Here is a 26,157-nt window from a genome sequence, read left to right on the forward strand (position 1 = left end):
CATCTATGGCCTCTGATCAATTTATCAACAGAAGATTTGAACATGTTGAAAATTCATTAAAGAGACCCCAAACAATTTTATGACGTTTGATCTCTTAGGAAATTCTTAACTACAGTCTAAATAAATAATATACAAAAATTAAGTTCGTATATTTATTAACGTTGTAAAAAAAAGAAACGGCTATTTGTTTCCGGTAAGTTTACTAGAATTTTTTATTGATGCATAATATAATATATCATTCAAGTAAAACAGCAAAATTAACATACAAATTCTAAAAACTTTATGACGTTTAAAATCAGAAGCAGAAACAAGGGAGAAAATGAAAAATCCTATGTCGAAAGAAATAACGCAACGTCCGTTATAATAGAGCTTTCTTACAATTTGACGACAGGTACATACGGTTGACGAATTATACGTAAGACTCGTTTGAGGGATCCTTAAAAAAGTTTATTTGACTTTTAATTATTTATTTTTTTTTTCAAATATGACATTTTTGTGTTATCTTAAAACACTGTGCGGGACAAGTTTGACATTCCAGAGTTGTCAAATCTGACTTTGTTGTTTTACAAGATAACAAAAATATTTTTTGGCAAAGTGATAGATAATCAAAAAAATTAAATTTGTCCATGTGTTCCAACGTGTCACTGTTGTCACTTCAGCTGATTAAAAGTACATTTCCCATGGGAATATTAGAAGTTATCATGGGAACAATTTTTTCATCCAATGGGACCAATTTTTGATCCCATGGGAACATATAATTTTCTATAGGAATATGTTTTCCATTTGAATGTTTTTTTTTTCTCCTAAAAAATGAAATTTGCTGCAAAATACAGGATTTATGTTAAATTATTGCAGTTAGCAGGTTTTCAAAAAGATATCAATATGGTTTCGTATAGAAAATTGCAATCAACATGCATCTTCTATGAAACTCTGATTATCCAGTAAAATATGAATCAAGTTTTTAAATTAAGTTGTGTGTGTGTGTTGTGATCAACAAAATATTCTTTCTTCTATGAAACTCTGATTATCCAGTAAAATATGAATCAAGTTTTTAAATTAAGTTGTGTGTGTGTGTTGTGATCAACAAAATATTCTTTCTCAATATTTATGAACACCTTGATTATTTCGTTTAATTCTTATTCAATTGTTCCATAAAAATAAATATCCTTTTAAATGCTGACTGCATGATTAGAACAATACGTATTAAAGGCATTATTGTGTCTTGAAAGGATTTCAAATATATTATTTGCCTCGACCTGTATAAAACTTAAAAAAAATACTGACAAAATGTATGTCACCAACGTTATTTGAAAACAAATATAAATAAGAGGAGATAAAGGTATAAATATAAAGCAACAAGACCGCAATCCAACAACACAAAATAGCTGATGTAGTCATTTTAAAATCACCAATATCTTGAATAGAGACTATGACAAAATTACCATCAAAACTAAATTCACTAAATAAGAATAAAAACATTAAAACATGACAAATGATAACCCTGATTACCACTGACAACGTTTCATGTTGGTGATAGGACCATAAAGATATGTCGAGGTTAAACTCGTCAAAAATTTATTCTTATAGGGAAACAATATATCCATAGCAGAGAATGTAGAGAGCTTGATATTATAAAGGAAAATGTTAAAAAAAGAACAATTTTATATTATCTCGCAATATGAAAAACAAAAGTAACTGTATTTTTCTCCTTTTTTTCAACTCTCTGGTGAATAATGACAGATATACAATGCAAATCTTAGTTTTCTTCTATAATTGTCTATAAGTAAAATAACGAAAAATTTTAAGTTCTAAAATAAACCAAATACTTCCACGTAGCAGAATTTATTACACAAAATGTAATTCATACATTACAGTGATAATGCACATTAGTTTCAAAATGATATATTGTCCTTACCTTTAATGGTCTTAAGTAAGAGACTTGAAGTTTGGAATGAGGACGACATCTCAAATTCCGCCCGTACAAAACAGTGCATGCATTTTTATTTATACTTTTTTTTAAAAGTCTCATACTTTTTTAACACAGGGCATATTTTAGTTTTAAATTTGAAAGTAATAAAATTGTTAGGACAGAAATTCAAAATTTTTTTTCGGTTGTGTCTGTTGTATTTGTTTTTCGTAAATTGTATTGTATAAATTAGGTCGTTAGCATTCACGTTTGAATTTGTTTCACATGTCGGGCCTTTTATTATAGCTGACTATTCGATATGGGTTTTTTCTCGTTACATGTATTGTCAAAGCTTGGATTTAAAATTCTAGCTACTATTTAGACCCTTTAAAAATTTGTGTAAAATTTCCGGTAAAATCAGCCAATTTTTATATAAATTAGTGCCCTCTTAGAAAAGGTCCATATTCTCTTTTAATTGTTTTTGGGCTGTAGTCTCTTATGGATATGTACCAAACAGGTGTGGATTCAGGATTATGAAAAGGGGGGCCTGACAAGCCAACGTTTGGGGGTGAAACTTGTAAAATGTCGATGCATTTATCATATACATTTTGTATGAAGCTCCATAAGGAATATCTGCTTGCATGGTCATCCACATAACAGATTTGTAATATTATGGTTATAACATTTGAGTCCGTCATTGATTCAATTTTTAAGAACTTTTGATTTTTGAGTGTTTTTTAATCTACATGTCTTTTGGTTGCAGTTTTGTAAGGTTGATATCTTATAGATGTATCCCACATCTCTTTTCATCATGTTATTGGCTTGTTAATGTTTTTTTATGTATTATTTTCCTTAACATGATTAATGTACAAGTGTTACATCTGTTATAATTATTTAAATTAAAACATTAAATATGAGAGATTTTATCTGTAAGCAACATTGTAGTGTTTTTCATGAAGGTTTGGACGGAGTTTACAGAATAGAGAATAATGGCAAAAGGTGCAGAACAAAGAACAAACAAATAGAATAGAGAAATATAATAGTAAAAAAAAAATTAAAAAATGGAGAATATTGGGGTGCTAAAATATTAAGAATAGAGAATAATGGTCTAAAAAATTAAGAATAAAGAAATGAGAGATCAGATCCCCCCCCCCAAAAAAAAAAAAAATCCAGACCCACTATCATGAAATTTAAATGTTAAATTTTGTATTAACAAGTTGAGTTGTCACAAAATTGACTAAGTTAGTAACATGGTCGTCCCAGAATTGATTGTAAATATGTTAAAGTACATTTGTATATCAAAAATATTTTTATACCAATAATTCATTTATAAAATATATGATATATGAGGATCTGAATGGGATTAACAGAATAGAGAATAATGGACAAAAAGTGCAAAATAAAGGGTAAAAAAGTAATAAAGAATAGAAAAAAAATTGTATAAAATTTAAGAATAAAGAAGGACCTTCTTGTATTTACTGAACATGAATTCATGACCGTGCAAAGGTGAAATTAGAAGAAGTAATGATCAGGATGTTTACATTAAATATGTAATAATTAGGAATTAGAATATACATGCTATAGGCAATTAACAGACGGAAGGGGAGGCCTCAACAAATGTAGACAAACAGTTTACTGCCTGGAGGGATGAATTAAAAAAAAATTCAAGAGTATTGGTACAGTAGATGAATTTATAATGATTTTCAAAAATGGTAACTTACCCTTTTAACATCATGTTAGTTCTACGTCCTTGGTTTTATATGTCTCTAATGTATGAAAACAGTCACTGGAAATTGTTATACATACAAAGTTTTATATAAATGAGATAAAATAGGGATAACTTGGAGTGTATGCATGTTCATGTAAAAAACCACCAGCAATATTTGACGAAGATGATAATAATGATGGAATGGAATTTAAATGTCCAGTGGCATGTCGGAACAGGAAATTGGCAATAGGTATAAATAGAACCCTACTTTTTACAAGATAGTAACGCTTAGTCGGAATTTTACGTGCTATTTCACCAGGTTCACATTATTAGTTACAATATAACTAACAATTGTGAAAACGAATTCTTAAACTGTTCTAGAACAATCTAATTGAAATATAAATCTGTGATTTTACAATTGCGTACATTTTTGTGAAATAAAATAGAATATTTATATGTTTCAAATTTTCCATAATTATTGACAACGAGTATATAGTTTACCTAGTTTTTTCCAAATTTTACCCTAGCTGGAATTATTTAGATTTTCATAAATATCATTCTTTACACCAGAAATGTCATTCATAAACAAGTGGTAGTAAAATTGTATACACGTATGAGTTTAGTAAATTGACTAATGTACATGTATCACTGTCGGACTCGAGACGAAAAAAATGTACACATGATGTATATTACACCTGATACTTTTTAAATGGAAAGTTCCAAGTTATACCTACCGTGTACACTGATACACTCAGAAGTGAAACGATGCATGAACCTGCATCATGTAATTGTGTAATAAGAGTTTTTAACCGACAGGAAATCGCTTGAATACCTGGACGTGTCACCACATAATACCTCTAGCAATAATTCCTTTAGCCGTGCTGATGATCAAATTAGGAAAGGACCTATTTAATAAATGTATTACATAAAAGAGTTATGAACAAATTATATTTTTGAAAACAATTTTACACGGAATACCGCTCGTTAATTATGACTTTCAAACTTTGAGAGAATCCATTAAAGTAATCGCTCTAAACTTATTCCTTATATATTTACCTGTTTCATAAACTTAGTAACAGTTTAAAAACGACAGGCAATAGTTTATTTCAAAAATAGATACCCAATCGGCCTACTCTTCCAGTTCTTAAACCTTTTTTTAGACATTGTTCCGTATCAAGTTAGTTTTAAAAGTTTGCCGATAGCTAGTACAACCATATCTGGTATAATTCTTTTTTTAGGACCCGGGAAACTGTGTTTGCTTTTGTCATTAACTTGCCGGGTGAAACAACCGTTCGCTTGACAAGTGATTTTAACACTGAATTAAGACTACGTTAGTCCCTGCTTGTTTTGGTACTTTGTGGTTTATAGATATCGTGGTTTTTTCAATCGGGAAGCCGTCAAGATGGCTACATGTAAAGAACTGATATTCTCAATTTAAAATCGATGTTGATCTCTTATCTAGGAGAATAAAAGTTAATTTTTATGAATTTGTGCTTTTTTCTACATAATGAACATAATATCAATTTTTTATTTTTGTTTCTGCACAAAACGAGTGTTTATTAGGTCGTTATACATGCTCAAATGTGCAAACACATATTTCAGAGAACCAATGCAACAAATGTTAATTTTATGGGATTTAGTTTTACTTTTTAACCTATTCAAGGAATTAATACTAGACAAGAACAAGTTAAATGTAGAAAAAAATCTTACAACACGAATTTTTTTTTTAAAGAATAGTACCAAACATATGACAAAATGACGGGTATGTAACAGATGATAGCGCAATTACAGATGGATTGGTAAATATTTGTTTGCTTAACGTTCAGTGACAAGTATTTCATGCATATCCAGGACCATACTAAGTTGGACAGACGACTAAAGCTACATGATAACAATTTCATGGTTCAAAATTTATTTCTAAGTGTAATTAATTTTTAGATAAAACTCGTTTCAGGAATTTATATGATGTATTACTAACCAAAAAAAAACTTATTATTATGGATTTAAATCTTACTCTTACTTATTAAACCTAATGAAAAGATCAAAACCGAAAGAAAATGAACCCGGTGTAAGAAACTTTGAAAAAAAAACTGGAAATAAAATCTTATTTTACACAAACAACTGTAAAACATTCAATCTTATGAAAACAATCTAGATGATATATACATTTTTTTCCTATTTCTTTTTTTTTTGGAGAGGGGGAGGCTTTAAGTTATTTCGCCCCCTAATTTTTTTAAAAACTGAAATACGTATTAGGGTCTGGGCTTTTACTTTTTTTAGCATTCATATGAAATGAAACGCAAGATAATTTCTCCCGACTATATGTAGATTTGTCAAATTTGTCAAATGGCTTCATTTAAAACAGACAAATCAAAAACCTTATTAAACAAGGTTTGCCAAAAATATAATTGTTTATAATATTTTGATTTTTCAAATAAACTTTTTTTGTGTGTTTATGCAAGCTTAATGTTACATGTATGTGTATATAACAGTCACACGTCACTTCTAAGCATTAAAAATAAACGATGTAACATTACATATACTGCATTACTGTTGATAAGACGCGCAGATTGCGTAATTCTTCAAATCTTATAACACTTAAATTTTTGAAAACACTTAATAAGTATGCATCCTTTTATTAAAGTTTTGTTTTTCTTCAACATTCAGAAAGTTAATGACACCTGGACAAGCGAAATTTGTTGAATCATAGATGTATAAACCCATAGATATGGGTTTATACATCTATGGTTGAATCAATTTAAAAAAACAAGTAAATACAGAAGGGCTGATCATGCAATATACATATACTTTTTACATACATAATAGACAAATTTGTTAGATATTTCTTGGCAATAAACATATTTATACCCAAACTGACTGTTTATTACCAATGGCTAATTTCTACATCGATATTCACTGAATTCTCAATTTATTCAGTCGGTTTTAAGTTTTTAATCGGGACAAAGTTTTGTAAAATACTGAATTTTAAATATTGCATTATTTCGTCATTTGTCAGTAAACAAAACAGAGATATTATTAGAGAGAAGGCAATTAAGCAACCCAATACACAAATAATGCATGATTCAATTATGAAAAAAACTATATTTTTTTCATGATGGTTATTCATAAGACAAAATTTTCATTTTGTTTTCAAAATAATTAAAATACATAAGAGTTTATATGCCTAAAATAACATAATTACTCGCGGATTTGACAAATTATATTTTTGATATTTTACTTACCGGAAATCATATTTTAGCGACTTATTACGAACAGAGACATATAATATATTATATGTCTCTGTTACGAAGCAACGGCTGGAGACTTAAAGGACACTTAAGAAGATTTAGAATGTTCGAATAGTGTTCTTTGATTGACATAAATTTGAATGATTTCCACGTGCTGACATTTGTAAAATTTACAGAAATCTGTGTCTCGTGATTTCGGAGAGATGGAATAAAATTTCCCGCCATTACAGTGCATTTCTTTATTGATAAGATTTACTTTAAAGATAAAAAACATAAAGAAAATATTTCATATAAAGTGATCTTCTATCATTGATTAATCTTTTTATTTAAAAACTTTCTATATTTTATGCGAGTGCAAGAGAGTATATTTGATATAACAACATGAACAAACGATCTTTTCCAGATTCAAAATTGTCGAGGGACGCTAAAATCGTACCACGTGACCTACAAAAATTTGCACACAGCACCTAAGGCTGTCGTTCCTCCTCTGACATTGACGCGTAACTTCTGGGATCTTCATATTTACAGATTTGGCAGAGCTAAATAATGAAACTTCCACCTACCAAGCGCAAAAAAAAAAATCCACCAAATGCAATAAAATTTGCATATTGGAACAATTTTGATATTTAATTGAGAGATCATAAAAGACATAGTTTACAAGACTTTCAAAGGTGTTTGCGAAAATGAAAAACAATTAACAAATTGAATTAGAAAATTTCATCGAATGAAAGAAATAAAACAATCTTTTAAGTAAAGTGGCGAAAAACACGCATATCGAGTTACGCAGATGAAAAAGAATAACTATATTAAAAATAATTTTATTTCAATTTCATAAATTCAAGGAAACTACGAAAATACGATTCATGATTTCCCATGTTCATAAATTAATACAGATTTATTCATTTTTGTCTATAAATTACATTTCAAAATACACAGACTTGGCTCTGATCGTTTGCCGTTCAGCGAACAAGATTATATGAAATTCAGGATGATATCAATCAAAAGCAAACGAGAAAGATTTAATTTGTAAAGTTCAGTTCATTCCTTAAATTCAACATTCAAAATTATTTTTTTTGGAAAACAGCAGCATACATGTTTGAAAAAGAGAGGCGAAAGATACCAAATGGACATTCAAACTCAGAAGCCGAAAATATATAAACTGACAACGCCATGCCAAAAAAAAAAAAAAAAAAAGGAAAAAAGACCAATAGACAAACAACAGTTCATAAAACACGACATAGAAAACTAAAACTTTATGAATACGACTGTTGTACTTAATATTCCTAACAATTAGCAATTTAGTCTCGAAAGCTTGCTGTCCTCGAGTTCGGGAGTTTTTTTTGTTCAAGAACCCAGCACGATCATTCTAGATTGTATTTTCTTCTTTTCCACAAGCACCCAATATTAATGACTAAAGTTGGAACATAGGTTAATTTTGCCCGAATTCACAATAATATCTTCTTGTAGACATAACCTATTGCCGAAATACGCTCACCGTTTCAGTCTAGAACGAAACAATGCATATATATTCATGTCACTTTTTTATGTTCCTCGACACAAATGTTAAAATATATGAATTAAAGGTTACAATTGTAGCATAATGAACTGCATTTTCATTGAATCCAACTTTAATTTTCGGTTGAATCTGTTGAACATCTAAGTGGTCATCGATGTGTAATACTTGCTGCTGGACAACAAACTGTAACCAATTAATCTACGACGATACAATACCATCAATGTATTTTTATCAATCATTTACTTACAGTCAAAGAACTTTGAATGTAAACGTATGATACAAATACCTTTAAAAGAGGGACGAAAGATACCAGAGGGACAGTCAAACTCATAGATCGAAAACAAACTGACAATGCCATGGCCAAAAATAAAAAGACAAACAGACAAATAATAGTACAGATGACACAATATAGAAAACTAGACTAAGCAACACGAACCCACCAAAAACTGGGGGTGATCTCAGGTGCTCCGGAAGGGTAAGCAGATCCTGCTCCACATGTGGCACCCGTTTTATTTAGTGTAATTAAATAATCCAAATGAAAATGCTATAAACTGATTTCGGTTATTAGTTATAACAAAGAAGATGTGGTATGATTGCCGATGAGACAACTCTCCACAAGAGACCAAATGACACAGAATTTAACAACTATAGGTCACCGTACGGCCTTCAATAATGAGCAAAGCCCATACCGCAGTCAGCTATAAAAGGCCCCGAAATGACAATGTAAAACAATTCAAACGAAAAAACTAACGGCCTCATTTATGTACAAAAAATGAACGAAAAACAAATATGTAACACATAAACAAACGGCTCCTGACTTGGGACAGGCACATACATACAGAATGTGGCGGGGTTAAACATGTTAGCGGGATCCCAACCCTCTCCCTAATTCTGGGTCAGTGGTGTAACAGGACACTACACGAACTGTACAAAACAATAAACAAATAACGCATATAATCAACAGCAACAACCACTCAATTACAGGCTCCTGACTTGGGACAGGCACATATAGAATGTGGCGGGGTTAAACATGTTAGCGGGATCTCAACCCTCCCCCTAACCTGGGACAGTGGTGTAACAGAACAACATAAGAACGAACTATAAAAATTAGTTGAAAGAGGCTTAACTAATCAGATGGATACAAATACAAGTATAAATGCCAATGAGACAACTCTCCACCAGAGACCAAATGCATTATGTCATAACTCTTTTACAAGTTCCGCAAAATTATATTGGAAAAAAAATGGTCCTCATGGGCAAAATGTATGTTCCCCATGGAAAAAATCAGTTCCCTTATAGGAACAAATACTTTACAAATGTTCCCATGGGAAATTGTAGTTCCCATAGGCACTTTAAATTTTCCCATTGGAACTTCTAATATTCCCAAGGGAATTCTTAAATTTCCAATGAGAAATGTAATTTTAATCAGCTGTAGTGACAACAGTGACAACAGAGGCATGTTGTGACATATGGGGAAACATATATATTTTTTTTTAATTATCTATCTCTGCCAAATTTGTTTTTTGTTATTTTGTAAAACAACAAAGTCAGATTTGCCAATTCTGGAATGGCAAATTTGTCCCGCACAGTGTTTTAATCAAGATAGTCATGGGACTTCCATGGTGTCCCGCTAAAATGTTTTCATATAAGAACAATAACACTGCATGCAACGTTATATTGGAGTTTCGGAACGAAGGAGATAGCTCAACAAAATTTGCTAAACATAAGCTCTTCTGAAGAATTTCCCCTAAAAATTAAAGATTGTTATAAATCACTATCCACATCTCCAAAACAATTACATCTATGCATTATCTAAGGTTCATCAAAAGAAATAGAAAAATATGGCCGTATGGTCTGAGTACAGACAAACCGATCCATCAAGGACATTTTTAAGGCATGGCTGGGCCTAGATATATTACAGTTGTATGTAGACAATGTCTTAGAAAATTAAAAACTTGCCTGGATTTTGATGTGCTATTTTTTCCCAGTCTGCAGAATATAGTAAAAATAAACAAAACACATGAGTTTGTATTAAATACAGAGCAAAGGTAACAAAAAAAAAAAAAAAAACCAGGCTGGTAACAACCGTTGCCGTATATTTTTTCTGCACAAATAGTCAGGTCAATGTCCGAAGCGATAGCCGATGACCTTCTCCTGACTACAAGTGCAGAAAAACTATACGGCTGGTTCTTACCAGCCCATTTCTTTTGTTACTTTGTTTTGTATCTGACTTAGAAAGTAATACCTTTGGCATTTGGAAGACGATTACACAATTAAAAAATGGTCCATACTGGTTTTTGTACTACAATGTTTGAAGATATTTAGTATTTAATAAATTAAAGATTTTGCGTTAACACCAGAGCTTTTTAATTCTCCAAGCTGTTTCCGAGTTAAATTATTGTTGATTATATTATTACTTTGATACATATCAGTGACGTTGGAGTAGATTTAAAAGGGGGAGACTTTAAGTTTATGTCCTTCATGATAGCCACCTTATATTTCAATAACAAAACAGAAGGGGAGGGGAGAGGTAAAACATAGTTTTGCCCCTCACTCTTGAAAGTTTTTGGAACGGGTATTATCTATTTTTCCGACTCTCTCTCTCTCTCTCTCTATATATATATATATAAACAAGTCTAAATTGAAAACAACGTTCAAACCTATGATTGCGTTGGATAAAAACCGCAATTTTTATACGTGTGCATGCAAAACAAATTTCTTGGTAGAGGGGTCTAAATACAGCACTAACAACATTTTCCAAAAGACCAAATGAGTGAAAAAGTATATTTTAACAAAACGCATTTGACTAGCAGGTCGAACAACTGATGTTCTTAAACGCTGCTGACTGCCATTGGCGATTGCCAAATAAACGGATCACAAGATGAAACAAAATAGATCTTATTTTTTATTTATTACCAAACAGAAAACAATAAACTTGCGGAAAAGATGGTATACCGCAAACATGAGGTGCAAAAATTTGTACACCATATCCGGATTTCGACAATTAATGTCTCTTCAGTGATGTTAGGAATCGAAACGGTATTTGGAAGGCCATATAATTTACCTCAATTTTGGATAGACTCTTGAATTTTGAAAGAGTTTAAATAGGATGAACGGATCATATAAACCCGAAGGCAAATATAATACAAGCCCAAACGAAAAAATATAAACAAGTCTAAATTGAAAACAACGTTCAAACCTATGATTGCGTTGGATAAAAACCGCAATTTTTATACGTGTGCACGCAAAACAAATTTCTTGGTAGAGTGGTCTAAATACAGCACAAACAACATTCTCCATATTTCCCCTCCACTCCAACAAAATATATATATATATATAAAGTCTCTGAATGATTGCAATACAACAGCCATTACCGGACAACGCAATAATGTTTTGTTTAGATGTAACTAAATTGTATCCAAGTGTACCAAGAAAAGAAGCACGAGAAGCATGCAAAACAGCATTAGAAAATCGATCTGATACATCAATCCCAACTGAAGATGTACTTAAAATGATGGACTTAGTCATTGAAAATAATAATTTTAGCTTCAACGGAAAGCACTTTTTACAAACCGAAGGAACAGCTATTGGTTCCCATCTAGGCATGAATTATGCTTGCACCTACCTCGGACAATGGGAAGAACATTTATTTCAAAACAGCAATTTACACCCGTTTTCATATTGGAGATGTGTTGATGACATCTGGGGAATATGGGAACATGGTTTAGATGAATTAAAAAAATTTCACGAAATGTCCAATAACTTACATCCGCGAATTAAAACAGAAATGAGTTACTCAACTGAAAAAAAATAATTCGTTGATGTGTTTGTACTTATAGAAAACGGACAACTTAAAACAGATCTTTATACAAAATCAACAGATAAACACCAGTACTTACATGTTTCGTCAAGCCATCCAAATTGTTTAATTCTGCAAAAAATGCTATACCATATGGACTCGGTATTCGTGTCAAAAAAATTTGCTCAACAGAAGAAAATTACAAAATAAGAAGAGAAGAAATAAAAACGCACCTGAGAAAACGTGGATACAATAACTTGTCAACTGAAGTTCAATTAAAAAAAGTCGACATTTTATACCGAGAAGATCTATTACAGTACAAACCAAAGAAAGAAAACGACAGAGTACCCTTAGTAATTATTTTTTCCAAAGCGCTTCCAAATATACATTCAATTCTAAGAAAAAATCTTAAAATTCTCCATCAATCTACATGTAACAGGCTAAAGAAAATATTCCCCGATCCGCCTATCGTAGCATTTAAACGCGATAACAACATAAAAGACATCTTAGTGCACAAGAAGCATAATTTACTATTATTTTAATAAACAAACTAATAGATGTGGATCATGCGTTAAACATTGTGCATTATGCTCACACATAAATGAAACCAAGGCATTTTTTGACAACACAGGGAAAGAATATACCATTCAGGGACAAATAAATTGTAAAACCGTAGGCGTAGTATATGCAATTAATTGTACAAAATGCGAAAAACTTATATATGTAGGACAAACGGGTGATACACTATATCAACGGATACTATTGAACTTTTCAAAAATACGAACAAAGAAAACAGAAGATCCGGTATCCAACCACTTCATTCAGCATAATCATTCGATGAAAAATTTAAAAGTTACCGCCATAGAAAGAGTATTTGGAACAGAAATTTACAGAAATACTAAAGAAGCCTTTTGGATAAAAAAATTAAAAACTTTAGAGCCTGATGGACTCAACACAATGTATGAACGATAATGAAAATATTTATAAAACAAAAGAAAAACACGCGGCAAATGAACGTCATAGTAGTTTTTATAACGTAATGTATCCAAGCAATGTAATTGTTGTTTCAATGTTGTAATTTATTCCAATGAAGAAGGCCGTAATGGCCGAAACGTATGGGAATTTGTGTTATAGTTTTTATTATATATATATATATATTTCCCCTCCACTCCAACAAAATATGTTTCCCCCTCCCATATTTTGAAAGCGGAAGCAGTTGCCCACTTCCCCGGCTCATACGATCCTCTGGTCCCAAATAAACAACATACGTACGTACAAACAAATAAAATAAACAACAAAAATATCAATAACAAATTTAAGACATTTAAAAATCAATGACGTAAAACTATGAAAATTAGATAAGAAAGAGCAATCAGGCAAACGTAAATACAACATGCATACATGTACATATGAAATCACTAAATTCAAGAAAACTTACAAATTTAGAAGAAACAAATCTGATGTTTTTTTTATGATAGTGTTTAACAGTTTTGCATTAATCTTTAATTTAATACAATTTATGTCCCCATTCTAATTTTCCTAGGAATTCATGTCCATGTCATCAATATTCCTAGGTAAAAACGTTCATGTCCTTTATTTTAACAGGAACATTTGTAGTGAAAGAAATCATTTACATGTAAACAATGGAATTCTTTATTGTTATATATGTTTTAAAATTGTTTAACAGTTGTCATTAATATTTCATATTTTAACAAAATATGGGCGTTTTTTAATAATAAAACGGACTTTTTTCATAGGAAAAATGATATCACAGACTTTTATGGAGTACATTATTGCAAATGTTCCTTTCTTAATTTTACTATTGCATGATTAATTTAAGGAATCATGGCCCGTATGCATAAAGCTACTTAAGTTAAGATTTTCCTTGGAAAACACTTAAGTTAAGGAAACTCCGCCCTTTTTACCTAAGTGGTATATGCTTAAAAAATCTTAAACTAAGTATTTCCTTAGTAAAATCTTAGTTGGTTGAAGTTACGCCCACACAACTTAAGTGGTATGCATAAAACACCTTAAACTAAGAAAACGTTTAAGATTATACTTAAGTATAAGGTACCTATAGATCTACCTTAAGTTTTCTAAAATATATAAAATCATTCGAATGTATGCGTTTTTGGATAGATTAGCTCCCATTTAATTGAATAATAATTATATTCAGTAATATTTCGTTTGTTTATTGCTAAATATTAACGATCATTGTAATTTTTGTAAAATCACCTATATATAATCAACAAAATCAAGAGATAACAGAGGGTTGTTTTATAATTTCATTCTACCTTACATTGTATTTCTCAATCTCGTTAGTGTGTATTCCGAAAAGTACTAACAGTTTGTACACGCATTTCATGCAATTATATTTCGTTTGATTTGTTCGTGCCTGCTTACACAAGTAGTATGAAATACAACGCCTGATATCGATTTAAACTGTTAGTACAAATTTGTATGAAGGAAGGAAGCGATGAGGATCTATAGGCATGCAAAATCCTGTTTTCTTAGGGAGGGGGGACATGGGATTAATTTTCAATTATATTGTTTTTTTTCTACATATATTAGGCAAATTTTCCCTGAATTTGTTTCACTAACTGGGACAAAATCAAAACATTTTAAGACCTACTCCGTGGAATTCGAAGTCTGTATATATATGATATACTCATGATAAATAACCAGTTTTCAAAATATTTTTGTATTTCCTTATATATTTAGTGATATATTGCTGTTAACAAAAATATTGCAAATTTGCATAGAAGGAAGACTTAAACCTATAAATTATGGTGTATCTGAAAGAAGTTTATGTTATAACTTCCAATAAAACAAGAAGGTCCTTCTCGCCAGTTTTGGATAATTGCTCAATTTTTTCTAAAACCTACCATGAATGCATGCAGTTTTGAGTCATCTTTCGGCGTGATAACTGTCAAGCGAAATATTCGGAAAGACGCAAAGATGTTGATAATACCTTACAGTATACATATAAATATAATAACGTGTGTTTTAGTAAACGATTGAAGGACTTTTGAAAAATACCCTTGTTTTGATATGAATTCATGGAAAATGATCATACCCCCTTTTTTATTGTTGTAAAAGGGGTGATGAAAAATGTTTATTTTAAATCGAAATGAAAAAAAAATCTTTATCATGTATTGTTAGAGTTAAAAAGTACATGTATATTGTTGTCTCTTGAAAATAAACATATTGCAATTCCATCCAGCATCTCCCATGAAAGATGAATGGTCGGTGCCTCAGAGATGGAACACATCTGTTTTATAAATATGATGACGTGGATTTATTTTTTAATTAAGAGTTTACTAGCATATACCATTATTAGACTAGATGGTTTGCTACAAGATAATGTTGAGTTTCCATTCAGCGACTCCTCGGGTGATTAAAGTTTTGTTTGCTAAAAGGAATAAATCGCAAGTGGATAACTCGGAATCTTGATAATTTAAATTTATCACGCCATGTATAAGTTGTCCCACTTCTTTTGGATCTCTTAAGAATCTCTCCTGATGGTTTTTTTTCTACTTATTATATTGTTATATATTTGTTATTTTTTTCACCCCTAAGGGTGAGTGGCGACCAGAAGTACGGTATTTGGTCTATTTTCGACCAACAGTAACACTGTTGCCAAAACGGGACGTTCGTTTGGCTGTGCGGGATGTACAAGTACGCAACCACGTCCTGTCAGACGAGGGAGTTAAATCCTATGCTTCGTGTAGAGAGAGTGCCACACACTCTGACCGTTAAGAATACATACAACAACTCTTTGGGGTCCCTATGTTAGCTGTTGCAAGGGAGAATTCTGACCCTATCCAATATACATTCATTTTCCAGTGGTAGTCAAAATTTTCTTGATCTTCATCCCAGAAAGCGTCTATTACAAGATCCACTTATTTTATCTATTGTTAATTTGTTCTCGTATTGAACATGCATGACATATTTGCCACTGGACTTTAGGCAAACATCGACGATAAGTCAATCAATTTCCTTCCAACCACCTTTCATCTCTCCTTTAGTAACAGTAGGGGGAAGTTTTGCATTATTAATATTTTTTTCTTCCCACGCTCGCCCACCAAATCAACCTTTTCTCTTATGCGCCAATTTGTTTGGTTATTTTAGTTGGTTACGTATTTGTTTAGAATTTAGAATATAGCAAAGTGCTATCGACCAATGAAATTGTAGGATTTGGTGTTTCTTAATTGTGAAGAATGAATGTAAATCATGTTCTTAGTAAGGGATTATCCTATTGTTTAGGCCTACTTACAGTTCAAAACAAAGAGTTTCTATGAATGAGTTACACATGAAGCACATCTATCAGATTGAAAAGATTTAGCACACATTGATTGAAACTGACTAAAAGTGGAATTATTAAACAAATACAAAAAAATTAAAATAAAAGTTTACTTGTGCATTAAAATTGGTACCTTTAATATCATTATGAAAATATAAATCACTTCAAATTACTAAAAAATTAAACAATATGAATGCAAAAAAAAAGAAAAAAAAGTTTTAAAATAAAAAATAACCTAAATCTTTAGCTTTCCAAAACTCTGATTACCGGACTATAGGTTGGGAAGAATAGTTATTTTCAATATTCCGATAAAATAAAATAAAACAGGAATTTAATTTAAGTTATGAATATATTTAAAAAACTTTTAAAGTCATATTATTTGAACATTCCCCTGACATAATGAAATAGTATTTGATTTAAAAGCTGGACCAAAATATTGGCTGTGAAATAAAATTAGTTGTAACTCAAATGTATTTATTGATTTAAACTGTATATAAAAAAAAAGGATAATTCCCCACTAAAATATTACATGATTTACATTCATACTCACAATCAGGAAACCTATACAATTCCTACCTTTTCTTTGTACTGTTATGTAACCTAATGTCTATAAGGCATTTTTTTTTTAAAATATTTCCCAAATTATAAGAAGTCCTGACATCACTAAAACTAATCCATACATGAAATGCCTAAAAAGGAAATCATGCATTAATAATAAACATTGTACTGACAATGAAACTAATTTTTGAATACAATCAATCATGAGGATCACTTGGGCCTTGAGCACTTTACAATATTCTAAGTTTGTAGGAGAATGATAATCCCTTACTTCATGATACATTCTCTTACATATACTTAACCCCAGTTCTTGATACAATTTTGTGTTATTCAATCAATGTAAATAATCAGGGCCCGTATGCATAAAACATCTTAACTTCAGTGTTCCTAAAACTTAGATTTCACTAAGAATTCACTAAGTCGTATGCATAAACTTACTTAAGTCTTCACTTAACTAAGGAATACTTAAATCGGAACCTTTCTTTAATTACCGTAATACTATGATATATATCAGCTCATCGCAGGAACTCAGTCGTGTACAAGTTTGTTATGAATATTTACATTGGTTGATCAATACATACTTTTATTAAGAGTTGGAGTTAAATTGATGTTGGTATTTAAAACAATTCAATAATACGTAACATAGTACAATGTTGAAACAGATGAAAAATTGGCGCAGACGAGAAACGGTTGGCGTTTCGATGGATGAGCATTGGAAAGAAAACAAATATTTGTAATCCAAAACTTCCCCCTACTTAATTTTTAATTTATTATGAATGGATGTTATATTTTCTGGAGACAACAATATATTTTAAACGTTAACAAAACATGATTAAGGTTTCAATGGCGTAGCACCAGTGCAGCATTGTAAGCATGTGCTTACAAACAATTTTATAAAACATTTTTTTTTCAATAAGAATTTTACTATAAACAAAAGATGTATTAGTATTTTATTACTGATATAAGTATTAAGCAATTGAATTGTAGCAAATATATTCATGTTCTGCCAAAAAAGCATACTTTCGACTGATTTTTAACTATTTTTGAAAATTTAAGGTAGCTCTATAGGTACCTTAGACTAAAGTGAAATCTTAGGCGTTTTCTAAGTTTAAGTCGTTTTATGCATACCACTTAAGCTTTGTGGGCGTGACTTAAACAACTAAGATTTTACTAAGGAAATACTTAGTTAAAGATTTTTTATGCATACCACTTAGGTAAAAAGGGCAGAGTTTCCTTAACTTAAGTGTTTACTAAGGAAAATCTTAACTTAAGTAGCTTTATGCATACGGGCCTAGGTCTTTAGAAATGAAATTTCAAAAGGACTTTTTTTCCTAGAAAAAAAGGAGAATACGGGTATATTTAACTAGGAAAATAGATTTTTACATTCATAAAATGTATTAGATTTTTATAATAACACAAATCCTAGGATAAATTTTCCTAGGACAATAAGTGCCACACATATTTTAACAACTAGGAACATTTATCCTGGGACTTACATTCCCAGTAAAATCATGGTCATGGAGTTGTTTTATAAAAAGACCATATTTATTAACTACACGTGCATATAGGTCTACGTTGTAGCTAGTCTTTTTACAGACTCAAATTGTTTTATAAAAAGACCATAAACCCACTTATGCAATGTTTCGGGTTCTTTCGGGAGTATTCCCAGGTAAACCCTCATCAGAGGCCGACCTTTAGCTATTTATTTCGTATCTAGTATCATAGATAGATGTGTGTCTGTTTCATAACAGTTTTTTTTTTATTTAATTTATTAACTACACGTGCATATAGGTCTACGTTGTAGCTAGTCTTTTTACAGACTCAAATTGTTTTATAAAAAGACCATAAACCCACTTATTCATGGTATGGTATCACTATTTCTGACCTGACACTACGTACTTTTTATTGCTTAATTCTTTAGAATTTAATATGCAATGTTTCGGGTTCTTTCGGGAGTATTCCCAGATAAACCCTCATCAGAGGCCGACCTTTAGCTATTTATTTCGTATCTAGTATCATGGATAGATGTGTGTCTGTTTCATAACAGTTTTTTTTTTAATTTAATTTATTAACTACACGTGCATATAGGTCTACGTTGTAGCTAGTCTTTTTACAGACTAAAGAAACTGACCAAGTAGATCAGCACCTTTGGTTAATTATTCATATATATATTGAAAAGACTTATTGTCTTTATTCTCGTAATCTAATCTATCATAAATCTACACGAGATCTAATAGAGATAGTAGTTATCAGTGCTATACTGTTGAATTCACACTAGACTGTCGTGTATGTTTTAACACCTATTTGATAATATACAAATGTCTCCATGTTTAACAATTGAAGAGGTTTGTGTAGATACCATGTCGGTTCTATGCATGAATATAACAGGAACCATTCAGTTTTCCCTTGTACGTGATCTCTTGAAATAAATCGGCATCACGTCTTTTTACATCTGTTTCACAGTATAATGATTGTATACTAAAGCCTCCCGTGGTGGGGTATTGTGAATCAATGTCTTCGGTTTAATGATTAATTATCATGTTGCCAATATTCTTATTGTTTTTTAAACCAATATCAGGTTTGGATTTAGATAGTTTTTTTATTTATTATTTTGGCAATCGGATCTTTCCGAATTATATACCAAATTTTGTTATTACCGTGTTATGATATTCAAGATATTTCTGCCACTTGTTTTCTAATATTTGGTTTCTTTCGAAGTTGCTGTCTGCATCTATGCTAACTTAGCCTAACTGTTTTGTTAGGGAGAAATCTGCAAGACATTTACACTTTAGACCGTATATAAACGATTATCTTATAAGTACATGTTGCTATTGTTTCTAAGAATTCTCGTACCTTCAGAAGGAATGAAAACAATGTACTATTTCAAATAATTGTTCACTTTGTTCACCTTCTTCATTAAATATATTAAATCCATCAATTCTCATTCTTTAGTGGAATTTAATATTATTTTCGTAGGATATTTCTCTGTTTTATGTCTATAATTATGGTTAAATATAGCAATATCAGATATTTCCAGGGAGGCAACTCTGCCCATTGAAACGCCAACGATCTGTTGCTAGTACAACAGTATAACTTTCGTTGTTCATTGACAATCATATTTATTTGTTATTAGTTTCCATGTAACCTTCAACGGCTTGACATAATAATTATTATCGATATTAGTTGCTTTATCCTGGGACTTACATTCCCAGTAAAATCATGGTCATGGACTTGATTACCAAAGGCAAAAAATGCCGCCGTCAATTTTTACTACCGGACCGAATTTACTGTTACAATAATACGCCTTACCGCAGTGTGGTGTGTCTATACATATATAAATATTGTATATTTGAAATTTTGCATATTAGAGAGAAGACTTTACCTAAATAAATTATTGTATCTGAAAGAAAATTTAGTAATCCCTTCAAACAGAATTGTCCTTCTCGCCATTTTGGGATAATTGCTCAAATTTGTCTAAAATCTAGCAAGAATTAACGTAATATGCAGTTTTGAGTCATCTTTAAGCAGTGATAACTTTCCAGTATAATATTCAAAAGTGCGCTAGCACGTTGATAATACCTTACCGTAAACATATGAATCTTATAATGTGTGTTTTAGTAAAGATTGTTTGACTGTTGAAAAATGCCCTTGTTTTTATAGGAATTTATAGAAAATTAATCTTACTTCTTTTTTACTATAATTGTAAAAGGGAAGTGATAAAAAAGTTTATTTCAAATCGAAATAGATTTTTCAAACCCAAATAGAAATTGTAAGTAAGGGGGTCTGGAAGGCGGGACGGCAGTGCACCAGAAGCTGAACGATAGTAGTAAAATTCTTATTGAAAAAAAAATGATTTTTTAAATTATTTGTAAGCACATGCTTACAGTGCTACACTGGTACTACGCCATTAAAACCTTTACCATGTATTGTAAGAGTTAAAACTGTATTGTTGTCTCCAGAAAAGAATCAGGCCCCTCCATTCAGCAACACACCCTTGAATTTGAAAGATGAATTAAAGATTAAGTAGGGGGAAGTTTTTGATTACAATTTTTTTCTTCCCGTGCTCATCTATCAAAACGTCAACCTTTTCTCTTATGCGCCAATTTGTCATCTGTTTCTACATTTTAGTTGATTACGTATTTTTAAATTGTTTACATCAATTTAACCCCAGCTCTTAATAAAAGTATGTATTGTTCAATCAATGTAAATAATCAAATCAAACTTTTACACGGATGAGTACATGCAATGAGCTAATATATATCATAAGATAAATAGAGAAAGGTTCCGATTTAAGTATTCCTTAGTTAAGTGAAGACTTAAGTAATTTATGCATACGACTTAAGAATTTTACTTAACTAAGGGAATTCTTAGTGAAATCTAAGTTTAAGGAACACTTAAGTTAAGATGTTTTTTTTGCATACGGGCCCAGGTCTTTAAGCTTACATTATGTAATCTTCCTTTCAGCGTGTAATTGTATTTCTGTCAAAAATGTTTACTGTTGTCATCAGTATTAGAATGTATATAGTGCAAGATTGTTCATATGGTATTATACCCCACGGAGATTTGATATGTTTAATGCGAAATTTTATTTATTTTAATACAAATATATGAAAAACTTCTATTTAACCATTCCTTTTTCGATCATTTTAGGTTAACTAGTAATTATAAAAGCGTGTGATGGACACATATGGGACTATCCAAGGTAAAGAAATTTTATTTTATTGATTAGATAGTTTGTTTTAAGGATGTAGTCAGGTGAGCTTTAGGAATATTCGTCAGATGTTCGGACTCCTTGGATTTTTTCCTACGATACAGGGTAAAATATTTTGCCCCATAACACCCACTTTTCTTTTCATAGACTTCATAGCTCATAACAGGTCATTTATCAAAATTTAGTCAGATTTTAAATAGTCTTTTCTTACGATTTGAGACCCAAATAATGCCAATGTAAATATAAGGTAAAAGTCCGTGTCAGCCTTTTCCTGCCATTTTTTAAAATCAAATAACTCTAAAAGGAGTTCCATACCCTCTCAATATTTTTAGCTTATTTTGTCCCTTTAATAATGCTCTTCTAATATAAAGTTAAAATTTTAAATTCCAGATTTTTTTATATTCACCTGACTACATCCTTATGTTTGATGTAAGACGCCACGGACTGAGTTCAAAAACTTCGTTGAACGGTTATTTTGAAAAAAAATATGACCTTGGAAAATTGTATATAAATTGCAGTTTTCCCAACTTTTGTTTTGTACATGGAAATAGAACGGATTAAGTTGTGTTCGGTTTGATTGGTTTTTGTCTCTTGGTAAAAAATGGCTTAAAATCTGTTTCCAGCACTTTAATATTATATACTGCTATATCAAACGTTACAGATCAAGTTTGAGTTTTGCTATGGTTGCGTTTTTGGGTATTTTTACTGACCAATGGAAATGATAAATTGCGTGAAAATCTCAGGATTCAGCACATTTTCTGTTATTCCTAAATAAATCAATTCCTGTAATAGATATAAAGTTCTACAACAAGAAATTTCTATTTTTGTTCCATTTAAAGGATTTTGCGTTAATTGTAGCCTTTGAACGTGTAAAGTACTTTGCAATACCAGTTTCTAAACTGCTGCAATGTCATATAAAAACCCACCAAAGATACCTGGCTTCTGATTGTGTACGCTAGACGCGCGTTTCGTCTTCAAAAGACTCATATAAGTGACGCTCGAGTAAAAAAGGTTAATTAAAAGCACAAACAAAGTAAAACTTGCTTCATAGATGTGGCTAGCTCAGTACATTGAAGTAATTGTTAGCAATATCCGCATCTTTAAAGGAACATTCTGACCCAATTTATGTTACGATGGAGATTCACTGCTACATCAGTAACAACTATTCAAATGCTTCACATATCAGTGTTAAATCATCAAATGTAAACAGTACTGCTAGTATATGAGACATTGTATTGTACACGTTCTTTCTTATCTTCATCTTTTTTTTAATGTTAATAAATTAAAACCGCTACTGCAACTATTACAAAAAAAAACAACATTACAATACAAGTAAATGCTACCTGATTTGACAAATTTAGTTCATTTTACCATTTTTTATTGTCAGTTTAAATATCAAAGAACAAATTTTGAACACCCTTTTTCGTGTTAAATAGACACGTAGTAAATTATTTGCTTTTATAATTGTCCATATAATTATCCAATCTCAATATCTGAATAACAAATATAACTTCTCAAATAAGGGAAAAAACTATGATTAATTCTATCAAGTAAATGTATTTTAATTGCCTTTTTATATCAAGTAATCTTCAAGGTGGTCTTTTGTACTTACAGGACCAACAAGATGAGTGCCACATGTGTAGTAGGATCTGCTTACCCTTCCTGAGCACCCGAGATTACCCCCGGTTTTTGGTGGGATTCGTATTGATCAGTCTTAAGTTTCTATGTTGTGTTTTGTTAACTTGTCAGTTTGTTTCGACTAATCGAGTTTGAATATTTCTTTGGTTCATTTAGCCTTTCTTTCTCAATAATTTCTTATTATCACAAATACTCGTTGCATTTTTAGCAATATCACTTAATGATGCAACCCCACGGTTGACTGGGATATAGAAATACGGTCACTTGGTCTTTTTCCGACTGGCAGTAGGACCCTTGCCAAAGTGTAGCGTCCGTTTGGGTGTGCGGGATATACATGAACGAAGCCACGTCCTGTCAAAATGGGACATTTAATCCGATGCCTCGTAAAAGGAAAGTGCCACGCTCTTTGCACATTAAGAACCCTCGCAACAACTCTTTGAGGGATTCGTAAGTGGACTGTTACAAGGCAAAATTTCTGTCCCTATGCATGCAACATACCTTCACTCTCGAGTGGCAGTCCAAATTCCCCCGACCTTCATGACGTGGTATCTTATTGAAACATTTATTCCTTAACAAAGTTTCATATTCTTATGACCGAATCTTTTCCAGACGTTTTGCTTATATCATGTTTTGCTAATTACTTCATAATTTAACAGAAACAAATATTATGCTGGATAAACACTGAATATATTTTACGCAGACATCGAACATGTACAGCATTTCTTCTTTTTATGTGTATAATGTATCCATTTTCATTTTAAGATATCTATTTCTATTTTCTTTGTTAATTTTAAGACATTTTGTTTTGTAGATCCAACAAAAGGACAACTAAACTATTTACATTTATGTTGGATAATAAACAGTATTGCTTCCAATTTCGTGAGGATGATATTTGATGTTGAATTCTATCCTGCAACACTGCCAGCTACGTTAAGAAGAAATTTCCAAAAAATAAATGATTTAAAACAGCAAAAAATAATAAAAGAACCACAGTATAGGCTGTTAAACTCAGTAGACGGTAAAATTATATTCCTAGCTGCTATAATGTTTGTACATTAGTCTACTGAAAATGACAATTAAACATGTGAAATGCAATTACATTGTACAAGTAACAGTTAATAAGATTGATAATTTGATGATCAAAAATGTATTAATTGAAAAGCAAAAGAAAAATCAAGCAACAAAAAATAATGTGTATGTTCTCATGAATGTTTCCTTTTTTTATTCAGTATCTTCAAAAAAACTTGATTTAACGCTGATGGTATGCTTACTTCGCCATTTGGCAGAATTTCAAATAGGAGAGAATAAACCGCAGTCGCACGACGAATCTGTAGCTGCAGACTTATCTAGATTGAAATATTACAGAAATAAAATTGTACATGCAGCGGGTGGAACCATCACAGATGACAATTTTAACAAATATTTCGCAGCCATTCGTGAGGTTTGTTTCGTTGATTCTTTGTAAAACGCATACCATTTGTGTAGGTTTTGCTGTTTTCTTAGTTTTTTGTAAAGTAAAATATATAAAAATATGCTAAATCTATTAGAATCATAAAAAATGATATAAGATTGCTGTTGCGTGTATTAAACTTACTTTTGTTTAATAAACCGCTGACATATTGATGTATTTTTTTTATCAAGGAATTCCTTAACACTTTCAATGGCTTCCATAATCAAGAAATTGTTCCTGTGACAAAAGGTCATAGTTTACTGTTTTTGTAAATGTGCATGCCTCGTGGTTGTTTGTAAAACTCGTATCGTCTTATTTTTACTCGTACATAAATCAAACCTAAAGTGTGTTCAAATCTTGATTGTATAAATTCATTATTCTTTATATTTATTGCTAGAAAGTGTTGTTAAAGTATTCTAAAATGACGAGTGAATTGAAACTTTTTCTGAAAATTTTGTAGGTCCACGAACATTCCTAAATTATTCCTTAAATATGTGTGGTAAAGTATGGAAGGGTATAAAATACAAAGTAAACCTATTATTTGGTTCAAATTTTAGTAATAATTGAACTCAAATTAACCGGACACGCATTTGTGTTAGCATATTCGTGATTATCAAATGGAGAAAAAAAAAAACGTGTTCCGAATGGACGTTTTATAGCAGCACGAAGATTTTACACAGATCACAGATCCAAAAACGGAGAGATTCTAAGTCTTTATTTGCACTTGCATCCTCACAATTTAATATTATAGGTCACTTTACCTTGTTTTAACTAATAATTTCAGGCATTTTTGTAAATTGCACGGTGTTTTCAGCTGACTTTACTTTCAGGCCTCTGCCGGATGGCCATTAAATTTCCAGCGCCATATTTGAAATTTGACAAATAAATTTTTTTTTTTCAGACAGTAAGTCTAAGTCCTTTTGTGACTTATAAATAATTAAAATAAATGATTCAGACATCTTTATAATCATTTCGAACAGTTAAATATTTTTTTTCTATTCTAGTTAAGTCTAAATTTTTGACCACATAGTCTGTAGTCTAAACCCCCCCCCCCCCCCCCCCCTTTTCTCTTATTTTATTTTCTTATTAAACTTTTTATCGCATATATATAGTTTAATTAAACCTTTGAATACACTGTACTTGTGCTTCAACCAATATCCTGTGTTTGAAAGGTAAAAGAAAACTTAGTACTCTGTTCCCACAAAGATTGATATATGTCTGAGACTAAAGAGTAAATAAGAGGGATATTCAGGATAAAACAGCCCAAAGCCAACCCATAATTATATCTGATAGTGAAGGTAACTACATAAAGAGAGCTAT

General features: G+C 31.1%; 1 long non-coding RNA gene across 1 annotated transcript; it reads left to right on the top strand.

Annotated features, from left to right (window-relative positions):
* The first annotated feature begins 130 nt into the window (after positions 1–130).
* LOC127702482 (uncharacterized) lies at positions 131–25,006 on the top strand. Its single transcript, XR_007982441.1, has 3 exons — positions 131–193; positions 21,689–21,740; positions 24,199–25,006. It is a non-coding gene; the product is annotated as an uncharacterized LOC127702482 (long non-coding RNA).
* Positions 25,007–26,157: the final 1,151 nt, after the last annotated feature.

Source organism: Mytilus californianus, unplaced genomic scaffold (genome assembly GCF_021869535.1).
Source record: "Mytilus californianus isolate M0D057914Y unplaced genomic scaffold, xbMytCali1.0.p SCAF_5, whole genome shotgun sequence".
Classification (NCBI taxonomy): Eukaryota; Metazoa; Mollusca; class Bivalvia; order Mytilida; family Mytilidae; genus Mytilus; species Mytilus californianus.